Source organism: Euprymna scolopes, chromosome 34 (genome assembly GCF_053919585.1).
Source record: "Euprymna scolopes isolate OS-2025 chromosome 34, ASM5391958v1, whole genome shotgun sequence".
Classification (NCBI taxonomy): Eukaryota; Metazoa; Mollusca; class Cephalopoda; order Sepiida; family Sepiolidae; genus Euprymna; species Euprymna scolopes.
The window spans coordinates 1,496,345-1,510,828 of NC_136515.1; positions in this window are offsets into that span (position 1 = coordinate 1,496,345).

Below are 14,484 nucleotides of genomic sequence, written 5' to 3' on the forward strand. Positions count from 1 at the left end.
ATATTAAGGAAAACCCTAGAATGTGAGAAATAACATAAGACAATATAACAAAGAAGCGTTACAGGGAATGAAGAATGCCGAAGCTGCATATCAACAAGTTCTACACCATCATCATGCATCCCCCCGTTATCTCATCACCGTTCCCCCCCCATAGAAAAATGATACCAAAGAGCCGTGAAGGGTCAAGGAGGATGGAAAGACCAAGGAGAGAGCGCTGGCCAGACCTCCGCTGGACAAGCGCAAAGAGAACTGGAATCGTGGGGAAGCTTAGTGCCACTCAAATTCCAGTATAAACCAATGCCCACTACCAGCAAGAAATCAATGGTATGAGGCTGTTGCAATGACGCAGATTTATTTGCAAATGCTATCGAAGGAGGTGGAGAGAGCTGGACGTCTGGGGAGACTTCTTGTCACTCAGCTTCCAGAGAACACCACAGGTCTCCAAACTGATCGTTTGTTGACCTGTGTGAAAGCTCCATGTGAGCCAATAATAATAATAATATGATGATGATGATGATGATGATGATGATGATGATGATGATGATGATGATGAAGAAAATCAAAATAATACCGACAATACTAAGAGCACTAGGAACAATTCCGAAAAAATTTGAAAAAAGAATGGCAGAAATTGGAATCAGAAGAATGACTGCAAAAATACAATGACTAACGATAATGAAAACGGCAGAAATATTAAGGAAAACCCTTGAATGCGGAGAATAATACAAGAATAATACAATATAATGAAGAAGCGTCACAGGGAATGAAGAACACTGAAGCTTCACATCTACAAGTTCTACAACCCCATCACACATTCCCTCCATTGTCTCATCACCATTCTTCCCCAAAAAGAAAAATGATACCAAAGAGCCGAGAATGGGCCAACGAGGATGGCAAGGATGAGGAGAGAGCACTGACCAGACCTCCGCTGGACAAGCGTGAAAAGAACTGGGACCTTGGGGAGGCTGAGTACCACTCAAATTCCAGTATAGACCAATGGTTATTGCCAGCAAGAAATTAATGGTAAGAGACAGTTGCGATGACACAAATGTATTTGCAAATGCTATCGAAAGAGATGGAGAGAGCTGGACGTCTGGGGAGACTTCTTGTCACTCAGCTTCCAGAGAACACCACAGGTCTCCAATCAGATCTTTTGTTGTCTTGTGTGAAAGCTCCACGTGAGCTAATAATAATAATAATAATAATAATAATAATAATAATAATAATAATAATAAAAAACAATGGATAAGAAATAACTGTTACCAGACACAAAAATTTACTTTTCTATTTTATCCTTTTTTTTTTACTAGAAGGAGTTGGTACCACTTATATTAAAGCCAAAAATCCACTCGAGCATAAGGTTTAATAAGTATCGGATAGCCAGTGAGAAAACACTACGATGATCAGTAATGGTGGAATTTGGATAGGATTATTTAAGAGAACAGCTCAACAACACGTTATTCACATTAGACTTGAAAACGACTATGTTATAGTTACTTGGGAAGCAGCTCTGCGATATTGTGTTCCGCAGACGGATAATTCTAGGAAAGAAAATTTTCATGTGTGTAAGATTTATCATCTACGCATTTGTTATTGTCACTTTTACTTAGCCAAGCTATCATTTCTGTCATGGCAAACAACTATTTGGGGGTGCAGGATTTGATCGCAAATTTCAGACTTAAAATGATTATAATAACTAGCTGGCCACCTGGCGTTGCCCAGTCGTACAATACAGTTAAACATGATATTTTTATTTATGCAGATTGCATATGTAATATATTACGAGGAATGATTTGCCTGGGGGACTAATACGCAAAAAAAATTTAATTTAAAAAATAATAATGATAATGTCGTTCATCAAATTCCGTCTGTGTTTGTTTACAATATCATGTCAGCTGATATTTGGGCTTGACGGTCTTAAACATAGTCTTCCTTCTCTTATTGATAAAAAAAGAAGAATTTTTTATATGGAAATATTTTACTATACACCGGCCAAGAAAAATAATAAAATTATTTCCCTTAGCCGGTGTAACGTAAAATATTCCCCTGTAAAAATGTTTCATCTTTTTTTCTATAAGAGAAAAAAACTATTTTTTTCAATTTTTGACACTTATTGGGTGAATTTCTGAACAAAACGTATCTAAAAACACTGGCAGACATATAATTTCCTTCGTTTGAAATTTGTAAAATATAGGCTCAGATGTTTTGGAACCTATGAGGAAGGGACTCTTTCTCACACACACACACACACACACACACACACACACACACACACACACACACACACACAAATGGCTTTTATATAACAGTAGAGATAGAGATAATAATAATTCTGATTTCGTTTATCAACGTCTCCCTGAAAAGAGATGGGATTCATTTCCAAAAGATTTCCCTCAATCCCGGCCCCAAACCAGGAGCTTCAAGGATTAAGGGTTTTTCTAAGGATGTTGGTGGTACCTACAATAGCAGAGGTCTGAAGGCCACCTAAAACATCAAGGATTCATAGTTTTTTCAATTGTCCTTCCAGACGACTTGATACTACTCCTAGCGTACCAACTACGACCAGGATTATTTGTGTTTTAACCCCCCGTGTATACGCCTTATCTCCAAGGCCAATGGAGCATAATTGCTCCACTTCTTGTTCTCCTTCTCTCTCACATTCCCCTCCCAGGGTACCTAGAAGTCTACCCTTTAAGTCCAACATATACCTGATGACCCGCCCCCTTAAGTAAGACACTTTATCAAATCTCCAATACTAACGATTACTGCAACACTATCCCATTGATTACTGTACACACAATAACCCTTATCCCCGATTGGCTTCCGGGCCTTGATAAATGGTGACCTCCATGTAAAAAAAAAAAAGACCTTGTCAATGACGACCAAATCCGGACGCTTATGTTCCAATTGCTTGGTCGTTATGACACTTTTGTCCCACCATACCTCTACATTTCCATCCTCACTTGTTCTCACTTCATCAGGCACCTCTTCAAACCACTTTCCAGCACACTTCACCTCAACCTTCTTATAGACCTTCCAATATATCCGGAGTCCCATGCAATCATGTCTTTTGCAGTACTCTCTCTGATTTTAATAATAATAATAATAATAATAATAACAATAAATAACCCCCCCCCCCAAAAAAAAGTGTCAACATTACCACACTAGATAGTCAAGGAGGATCAAGGACGATGGAAAGACCGAGGAAAGAAACCTCCACTGGGTGAGTGCGAAGATGGCTGGGACCTTGTAGAGATTTATTGGCACCCAAATTTCAGTGAAGATCAATGGTTGCTACCAACAAGAAATCAATGGTAAACGACTGTTGCGATAATGAAGATTTATTTGCAAAGATTATTGAAAGGGGTGGAGAGTACCGGAAATCTGGGGAGACTTGTTATCACTCAGAACCCAGAGAACATCACAGGTTGTTCTCGAAGAGAAATCCTTGATGATGTTCTGCGTGAAAACTCCTAGTGAGTCATAAAAATAATGGATAAAGATCGTTTTTTTTTGTTTTTGTTGAATATTAATAAATAAGAAATCATATCTATTTAAAATCCAGTTAGTATTACACATGTAAACTTGTAAAAAAAACATGTTGGAAATGTCACAACATTATAATGAATAAGCGAAAATTACACAACATTAGATCAAATTTGGTCGCCATCTTTTTTGGATTTCACTTATTCAAATAATGTTGACACATTTTAAGAGTGTTTTTTTTCTCAAGTTTGCATGTGTACTACTAAATGGATTTTAACTCAAGATGATTCCTCATTTAATAATATTAAATAAAAACAATAACATAAAACCATTTTTAATGCTCATTCAGAATTTTTTTTCTAGCATTCTGTTCTGGGCATTATCTTTAATGTTAACCATAAAACTTACCCTAATCTGATTGGCAACCACCCTCAGACTGAGGCTTACTGTTCCACTAACCACCTTTAAAAAAAATATACTATCTTTAAAACTTGAAATTTGTGGCAGAGTCTCTACAAACTTGGTGGCTATGATAGAAACTGTGCTTGGCTAAGTAGAAGTAAAAATTAGATGGCTATAGTCAAGATTGTGGAGTACAAGAGAAGATATTAGGTACAACATGGATTCCATGAACAAAGCTTCTTTCTTAGAAGTACACACCTGTTGAACTTTCTTCCGTTTGTCTGTTTCCCACCTGACTACAACCTGCATGTCTTCAAGTCCAACATAAACAAATTCCTGATGAACCGCCTCCTTAAGTAAGTAATACACTTTATCAAATCTCCAATACCAACGATTACTACGATACTATCCCATTGATTACTGTACACGCAATAACCCTTATCTCTGAGTGGCTTCTGGGCCTTGATAAGTGGTGACTACCTTGTAAAAACAAAACAAAAAAGAAACACATACAGAGAAACCCACAACAATGCCAAGAGGATCTTGTGTAAGTGAACCAATGACTATTGGCTGAGGTTATGTGGTTGAGAGATGGGTTGAGCACTACCAAGAGATTCCTTTGTAAAAAAAAATATGCAAAAAAAAAAAAATCATCTAGACAGCTATGGACAGTGGCAATATCGATATATATAAGACGGATGAAGAACATCTTTTGTCCAAGTGTCTTCAAGATTGCACGATTAAGTCCACCTTTAGAGAGATCATCAAGGACCATGGCAAATAAGCGGAGAGATGGGTTGAGCACTACCAAGAGCTGTCCTCCAGGGAAAAACCGTGTCAGTGACAAAGTGTTGTAGACCTGTGCTAGGGGTCACAAATGAAAGAAACCACAAGTAGTGAAAAGTGTATAGATATAATATGTATTTATCATAAAGAATACAGTAAAGAATACAGGAGCCACTAAAGTGGTATGAAAGAAACGTGTTCGTAGCATGCGGTTAAACATGGTATGAATGTCTCCATTTAGTTTCTGAAACCAGTGGTATTCATAGGACTGGTTGATTCCACTTAGTTCTCAAATAGAGGTAATTTGTACCCCACAACACAAAGCCATCGAGAACACTATACCACTGCCCATCATGAACAGGCTCAATTCACCACTCATCATAGATGAACTGATGAAGGCTATTACTGACTACAATATTGTCATTTTCAAGTCCAACATAAACAAATTCTTGTTGAACCGTCCCCTTTTATGATCAAATTAAACTAAATTTCTACTACTAACGATTACTATGCTATTGTCTCAATGATTACCATACACACATTAACCCTTATACTCGAGTGGCCTTTGGGCCCTGATAAGTATAGATTCCTTTGTAAAAAAAAATATGCAAAAAAAAAAAAAAAAAATCACTCTCCTGTCCAGACAGTGAAAGAATTCAACCAGGGATCGTGGAGGGAGGAAGGAAGAACTCTCTCTCGGACCACCTGCATAGACTCCTGCTGCAGTGCTGAGAAGAGGGCACGATATTCCAGGATAAAAAGGATGCAGGGATCGTCATGCTTTACAAGAACAAGAGCAACCACAGCAACTGTAACAGATATTGTGAGATCTCTCTCCTCAACATTATGGGTAACCCACCCTTTGCATGGGTGGTGCACAACCACCTTCAATTGCTGGCTGACCGAGTTTACCCAGAGTCACAGTGTGGGTTTTAAGCAAACAGTCAACGATCGGCATGTTTTTCTCTATCGGGCAGTTGAAGGAGAAGTGCTGCAAACAGAGACGTCTCTTGTGTCTTGCTTCATCGACCTCTCCAAGGTGTTTGATTTGGTCAGTAAGACTGGTCTTTTCACCCTTATGCTCAGGATTGGATGTCCCTCCAAGCTTCTGAAGATAATCATGTCATTTCATGATCATATGACTTGGTCAGTAAGACTGGTCTTTTCACTCTTATGCTCAGGATTGGATGTCCCTCCAAGCTTCTGAAGATAATCATGTCATTTCATGATCGTATGAGTTGGTCAGTAAGACTGGTCTTTTCACTCTTATGCTCAGGATTGGATGTCCCACCCAACCTTCTGAAGATAATCACGTCATTTTATGATCGTATGATGGACACTGTCCAGTATGATGAATAATCCTTGGACCAATTCCCAATCAAAAGGAGCATGAAGCAAGGATACATCTTGATGCTTATGCTCTTAGGCATTTTCTTCTCCTTGCTCCTGTACTACGCATACCATGCAACGACATTTTTCTCCAGACTAGGAGCGATGGGAACCTATTCAACCTCGCCTGTCTCAGATTGAAGGTGAGAGTGCACTAAGTGTGCATTAGAGAGATGAGTGCCAGCAAGGTGTTGCCCCATACTCTCTTGGCTAGCTGGGCCACAGCAGCGGCTACTTTGCCTACCCTCATTCTGAGCTCTACTTCAAGAGACACGTTACTGAAGAATATGGAGCCAGGGTAGGTGAACTTGTCTATCGCTTCCAGGGTGTGGTCACAGATGGTGATTGAAGGAGTGATGTTGACATCTTGTCCCATCATGTTGTTTTTTTTTTCAGGCTGATGAGACTAGCGAACCCTGTGCATACATCCGCAAAGTGGGAGATGAGTTGCTGAAGACCTTGCTGACAGTGAGCAGTGAAAGCTGCATCATCTGCAAAGGACCGACATGTTGTTCTCTATCAGGAAGCTGCAGGAGAAGTTTCTGAAGATAATCGTGTCATTCCATGATTGCATGATGGGCGCCGTAAAGAGAGTATCGGACAACACCTTGCTGACACTCAACACAAAGATAATATACCAAGCCTGCATGCTTATCACTCTTTTTACGATAGTGAGTCCTGAACTTCGTACTCACACCAAGAGTGAAGACTGAATGGCTTCCACATACTCATCTTGGATGTCTTTTAGGTATCACCTGGCAGGATCGGGTCACAAACGCAAGTGTCTTGTCTCAGGCTGACATGCCAAGCATGTTTGCCATTCTCACTCAGAGACGCCTGGGTTGGCTTGGTCATGTGTGCAGGATGGAAGACTGTCACATCCCAAAGGACATCCTATATGGAAAACCCGCCTCTGGAACACAACCTACCCTGTGCTACAAGGATACCTGCAAGAGGGACTTGAAGACTTGTGGAATCCAACCAGCAGATCTCGAGTCAAGCCTAAGGTCAAGGACGGTGTCAAATCAGAAGAGAAGAGAGAAAGTGGGTGGAAAGAAAAGAGACCCGTTGGGTGACAGAAGATACAGTTCATCCCTGCTTACTCTACCATCCCTTACAGCACGGAGGTGACGGTAGCCCAGTGGTTAACAACACCGACTGACAACCTGTCAGGTTCAAAGCCAGTTTGTTCCACAGAAAAAAAAAAAAACACTATTATTTAAGGATGTTGGCAACCTTCATTTGGTCCCTTCCGTAAGTACCCAATGTCGTCCTAGAAAGAATTCTTAATAGAAAGATATCGGAGGGGGGGGTGACAAATGCAAACAAAAATGCTCCTCCTCCTCCTCCTCAACAACAACAACAACAACAACAACAACTACCACAACCACCCCTGCAGCAAGTGTCAACGAAGCTGCAAATCCCAAATTGGACTATAAAGCCAAAGCAAATGCTGGAGTGCGTGCGCGCCAGACTAGGCGCAGACCATTGCCTACATGCCTCACGAGGTGGAAAGTTGTCATCAGTCAAGATTGTGTGTGTGTGTGTGTGTGTGTGTGTGTGTGTGTGTGCGTGTGTGCGTGTGTTTTACTTCCGGTTCCTGCTGTCTGGATAATTAGACATGGTCAGACCGGCAAGAAAGCCATTCTTAACACGGAGAGGGATGCGATAGAACGTTTATATCATCTGAAAGGAAGATAATCATTAATTAGAAGGGACTACATTTTGCTTGTAAACGTCGTACCGTCTGCGGAACAGAAACCGGGAGGCAAATAGAGCAGACAGTCGTGACTAATTATCCAATTAGAAAGACATGTAACAAAATAAAAAAAAAGTAAATTTTCTTGCGTTTGGTAACAGTTATTTGTTATCTATTTGTTGTTATTTACCCATTTTTCTAGTTGTCTATACTGCACACTCGTTCAAATTCCTAGCATTAAAAAGAAATACGAAATATAAGCGAGGCGTAGTTTAGAGGCCGACGAAGTAGCGTGTACTATTATTAAAGCGAGTGTTATTTTAGTTTTTAGCATTTTCTGCTCTTTGCTTTGAGATTTTTACTCACTGTCTGTCTGGGCTGTGAAGGAGTGTGCCCGTGGGGGATGGGGGATGGTTTATCGTTCGTTAGCTGTTCGCGGCTTGACTCCCCTACTCTACCCCCTCTTCCTTGTCTCTCTCTCTCTCTCTCTCTCTCTCTCTCTCTCTCTCTCTCTCTCTCTCTCTCTCTCTCTCAATGAATTCATGTTCTCGTTGTCTCGTGAAAGGGTGATCCCGTCATCTCAAGTCTGAAATAAAAATTCTCTCTCTCTCTCTCTCTCTCTCTCTCTCTCTCTCTCTCTCTCTCTCTCTCTCTCACACACACACACACACACACACACACACACACACACTTCCTCCTCCCCCTCTCTCTCTTGCCTGGAAGGCTTTTCTTTACCGAGTCCTGACTCACATTGAAGATTTTTTTTTTTAATTATTATTATCCCCTCCCTCTAACTCTCCCTTCTTTTGAAGCAATGGTAGTTAAAAAGAGCGCTTTCCATCTAGCATAAAACATTACTCTCCTGTAAAGATTAGAGTGCTCTAGGAAACCGGTAACTTAGATGTAAACCACTTAAGACGTTCTTAATTGATCGGACAAGCTCGGTAACGTGTAGCCGTAAGATTTCTGGCTGTTGAGGATCAGAGTTGCTAGTGACCTGGCGACCGGGTTTCGAATCTCGCTGTGTAAACATCATCATCATTATTACTCAGCCATTTATAGCTGAAGATGATTAGTCAGGATCTCGGTGCTTTATCCGACGGTGTTGTAACATTCCATTCTCAATGTGGAAAGTTTTCCCACAAGTAATGCATGGGTAGTTACCAAGGTTGTTGCCTTTGGTAACGTTTTTTTTTTTTTTTTTCAGAACTGGCCTTTAATTCTGCCTCTATCTAAGTGCCTTTCCTTTGTTCAGACCTGGCCTTTAATTCTGCCTCTATCTAAGTGCCTTTCCTTTGTGAAGGCTACTGCGCTAACAACTTTGGTCTGTTGCTAGAGGTATATGAAGCTTGCTCCCGGTGCACTGTGGAGGGTCCCCAACTAAAGCAGGCAATCAATTGATTTGATTGAAAAATAAGCGATTTCACCAATTTCGATGACAATAAAATAGGGGTTGATTGATCCCCCTTCAATTCTTGGGTCTACCTGCTAGTACATTATATATCTTATTATAAATTTTCCTAATGTGTGTGTGTGTGACGCGGTTTATCTCAACCTACAGGCAACCTACCCAGGCAAGTAAGGTACCGAAATGAAGCTTATGACTCAGCGGATGTTTTAGTGATATTTATATTCTTTTTTTTTTTTTTTACACAGTGATCACCACTTATCAAGGCCCGGAAGCCACTCAGGGATAAAGGTTATTAATGTTTGGTGTATGAAAATGAAAAAAAAAAATGTAAAAAATGCAAAAAAATAACGATTTACTAAACAACGTTTTATTTACTGGATATTTTTCCGGTACAAGAACTTAAGTTTGCCCAGCTGGCCAAGCTTGGGTTCTTTTATATATATATATATATATATATATATATATATATATATATATATATATATATATATATATATATATATATATATAGTGTTATAATGGAATAATTCCAGGAGGAAATCTGGGTATGAGAGCTCAATGTGGTAAACAACAGAGCAATAACATAAAAATATAATACATAATTGTCTAGTTTAGATGCTTGAAAATACCATAAGGTTGAAATAAATTATTGCATCGACAATTATGTAATTTCCGTGTTATATATATATATATATATATATATATATATATATATATATATATATATATATATATGCAAGTTGGGAATAATTTTCCCTTTAACCAATTTGGTACCCCCAGATGGGAAGCGACATATGTATTATTTTAAAAAATAATTATCCACTGACAAATGTTTCGTCGTCTACGACTCATCAGAGTGGCTGAATCTAGCGATATATATATCTCGTCATTGGCAGAACTCAGTATACATTTTGCCGATTGACACTTCCTACAATGCAAAATAAGCCCAATCTGTGCGCAGAAGAGGCAGACACAGCCGCCACAGGGAATAATAGGAGGATTTACAAGTTGTTGACATCCAGCTTTTCTATGGGCTGTTTTTGTCTTTTCTTTTGTTCTTCTGTTGTTTTCGAAGATTTCGGTGTTTTCATATAATTTTCTTCTCCAGCTCTACCTGTTGGCTGCATTGACCTCCGAGTTATTTGCGTCAATTTTGGTGGCCTTAAGAGTAGATTTCAGTTGATCTTCAAAGCAGCGTTTTGGTGCACCAGGTGGTTTGGTTCAAATGGCAAGCTCTAAATAAAGAGCTTGCTTGAGTAGACGGTTGTCAGGCATTCGGGCAAGGTGTCCAGCTCGGCGTAGACGATCTCTTGTTATTGTGGCATCTGTGCTATCTGCATGAGTGGGACGAGAACCTCGGTGTTCATGATTAAGTCTTGTTACTTTAAGCATAAGAAATTACACAATTTTGCTTAGTTAAAATGTTCTAACTTTTTCAGGTCTCACAGATATGCAGCAAAGTTGAGATTTCTTTTTTTACATAGGAGTCACCACTTATCAAGGTCCAGAGGCCAGTCGAGGATAAGGGTTAATGAGTGTACAGTAGTCAATGGCAGTAGTCAATACCATAGTAATCGTTAGCAGTGGAAATTTTGTAAATTGGATTACTTAAAGAGATGACTTTACAGGAACTTGTTTACATTGGACTTGAAGACAATCATATTGTAGTCAGCTGGAAAGCAGGGAAATGGGAGAAAGTTCCACAGGCGTGCAGTTCTAAGAAAGAATCTTTGTTCATGGAATCTACATTTAGGTTTAGGCACAGATAAAGAGTGAGAGAAATTATTGATAGGTGTTTCAGCTAGATGAATTTATTTCATGAAAGTTTGGCGAGGGAGTATCAGAGATTGGAGCTCAGACGAGCACTTGCCATGAAAATAATGATAAAGCAGAGACAGGCTCGCAATCTCTCTTCTTTTTTTGAAAGAGGTTGTAGGAAAGAGAAAAGGGCATCCTCCACTAGGCTACGAAGTCTATTTTGAACTCTGTCAAGGCAGCATAAGATCTTTCTAGCAGCTCCTGCCCAGATGTGGCAACAGTACTCCATCCTTGGAAAATATTCAAAAATTAACATAATAATTATATGATTGTATGATTGTTTCTGCGCTACGAAACAGGTGCAGTTAAGAATTGAACATTTAAACATGCTGAAAGAAATGAATGGTAAAATAGTTAATATCTTGGAATTTGGAATATAGACTTACATATATATATATATATATATATATATATATATATATATATATACACACACACACACACACATATATATATATATATATATATATATATATATATATATATATATATATATATATATATATATATATTCTCTATCTGTAGAAGAGGCAAATATGTCCTAAAATGTAATACTGTTACCACATCTGGGCAGAAGTTGCTAGGCGCACCCTATCCTGCCTTGATAGAGTTCAAAACCAGCTTCGAAATCTAGTAAGTGATGCCCTTTTCTCTTACGTGCAACCTCTTTCCCACAGAAGAGACGTTGCGAGCCTGTCTCTCCTTTGTCACCATTTTCAAGACAAGTGCTCATCTGAGCTCCAATCTCTGGTCCCCTCTTACCCAACTTTCACCTGTGCTTAATTCTAAATGCATATTCCATGAACAAAGTTTCTTTCCCAGAGCTACTTGCATGTGGAGCACTGTTTCATTGGTCTGCTTCCAGCTGATTACAATATGGCTACTTTCAAAGTCTGATGCAAACAAGTTCTTGTTGAGCTGTCCCCTTAAATAATTCAAATTCTACCCAAGCTATACCATTAACGATTACTAAGTTACCACCTTACATTCATTGACCCTTATCCTCCAGTAGCCTTCGGGCCTTAATAAGTGTGACTACCTTGTAATTTTCGCGTTCTTCCTTCTCTGAAAGATAACTTCTATACCCCAGTTCATATTAAATCTCAATGTGGTTCTTGACTTTCTACAAAGGTGCTCCAAAAGGTCCGCTACCAAAGCCAGGGACCACGCCACAGTACCTAAATATTATTTAGTAAATAAACGCTCGTTCGTTGACGTTGCGACCTCCCAAAAGTCTACGATAAACACATAGAAATCTAATCTCGTATGTTCTAAAAGACTCACATAGAAATAATGAATTCTCAAGAACTCAAATCACAAAGAATGGAATAAAAAAAAAAGAAAGCGATCATTTTTTTTTTTTTTCTCCCTTTCTTTAACACTTAACTAACTCTTAGGAATCTTTAAGATCATTGCCACGCCACACACACACGCACACACACACACACACACACACACACACACACACACACACACACACACACACTTTCGCCCGACCCCCTAGTCCCCGTCCCAGGCCGGTCGTTGTCGGTTGGTCCTCCTGTGTAAGTATTTGTGGAGAGCAAGTAAAACAAACATGACAAAGTTGTGAGTGGAAGAAAAAGTTAAGAGGAAAAATGGGATCAAATTTAGGATAGCTTTAGTTCGAGGGTTGCTTTGCGAGATTTGGAGGAAATGGAACGGACGCCATTGTGAATAAAAAGCAGCGAAGGGTTAAAAATGTCGAAGAAATGACGGGGGGGGGCGAGAGAGGGGTTGGTCTGATCCTCTCCCTCCCTCCCTCCCTCCCCGAAAAAAGAAAAATCTAGAATTCGATTGAATTAAAAATAAAAAAAATACAGACAAATTTGTGTGGCGTACGTCACCGTTAGAGAGCAAAAATGTCATATTCCGAAAATCGCGTAAATTCATCAAATTATTCTTTACATATAGAAAATAATTTTTGTATGAGTTTTAACGATTTCAATAGTAAATTGTATCCATTATAAGGCTGCTTTTGATTTCGATTGTGAAAAATAAGCTAACGGTTAAAAATGTCGAAGAGATTAAGTTGGGGGGGGGGGTCTGACCCTATCTCCAAAAAAAAAACTATCCGCTTTGTATTTAGAATACGATTTAATTTAAAAAAAAAACAAAAAAAACAAAAAAAAAACTCATATAAATCATAATGATTTACCTATCACTACAGAACGAAAATGTCATATTCCGAAAATCATATAAACTTGTAGGGGAATAAATAAGAGCACCGGATTACCGGTGTAGGGTAAGGCGTGAGGTCCCTTGAGAAAAGAAGAAGAGAGTCCGTACACATGAGGCACGGACGCAAAAAGTTCTTCTCCTAAAAGACAATGTTGGACAGGCAGAGTACAACTCTAGAATACCATCCTCACTCCTCCCGTAAACCCCACTATTGAAGTGAGTAATCTTTTTACCTTAATGTTCTGAATTGCAGTGTTGTCATGTTTTCATGTTTGTTAATAAATTCTTGTCGTTTATACTTGTTGTACGTTTAGTAATTATTAAAGCTGGTCGGTAGTTTTAGGACTGGGAAGAACCTAAACCCGTACCAACATGCTGATCAAGTATTTTTACATATAGAAAATAATTTTTTTTAACGATTTTTAAGAGTAAATTGTATTCATTAAAAGACTCATTTAGATCTCGGCAGTTCGAATTGAGTTGTATCCAGCTTATTTATAAACAATAGCGGATCATAAAATAGCGCCTGCCTCACCTCGCTTTGTAATAAATTTTGATTTTGATCTGTTAAAAATCAAACTACTTGATCAGTTTACGCGATTTTTGGAATATGACAACCTCATTACATGACGGGTAAGTACATCATAAAGATTTACCTGTATTTTTTGAAAAAATAAACTGAATTCTAAATCTATACATCTATAAAAGTGAAAATGTGTGTGTGTGTGTGTGTGTGTGTGTGTGTGTGTGTGTGTGTGTGTACATTTCCCTACCCAATAACTCTGTCTAGAGACTCGAGATTTGATATAAGGAGTATTGAGATTTGGGAAAATCTTTTGAATCGGATTTCGGTCAGAAATTTGTCTGTTAAATGTAGATTACTTGGACATGGATCAAACTTTATAATTTGATTTGAGCCCAAAAAATAAATGTTAAGGGGTCAAAATTGGGGTTTGATCTCTGCGGTCTCTACCAAATTACTCAGCCAATTTCTGATCTAAACATTTGAAATTTTACATAAAGGGTATTCAGAAATAGGGCAAGCTTTTTAATCGGTTTGGGTCGAAAATTTGAGCTGCCAAGGGGTCAAAGTTCAAAAGATTTGACCATTGCAGTGTCTAGCAAACTATTCAGCCAATTTTGGGTCTAAACATTTGAAATTTATAATTAACAGGTATTCAGACATGCGGCAAGCATTATAATCAGTTTTGGGGCGAAAATTTAGCTGCTAAAAGGTCAAAGTTGAAAGAGTCGACCTTTTTTCATTTTTTTTTTTTTTTTACATTTTCACCCC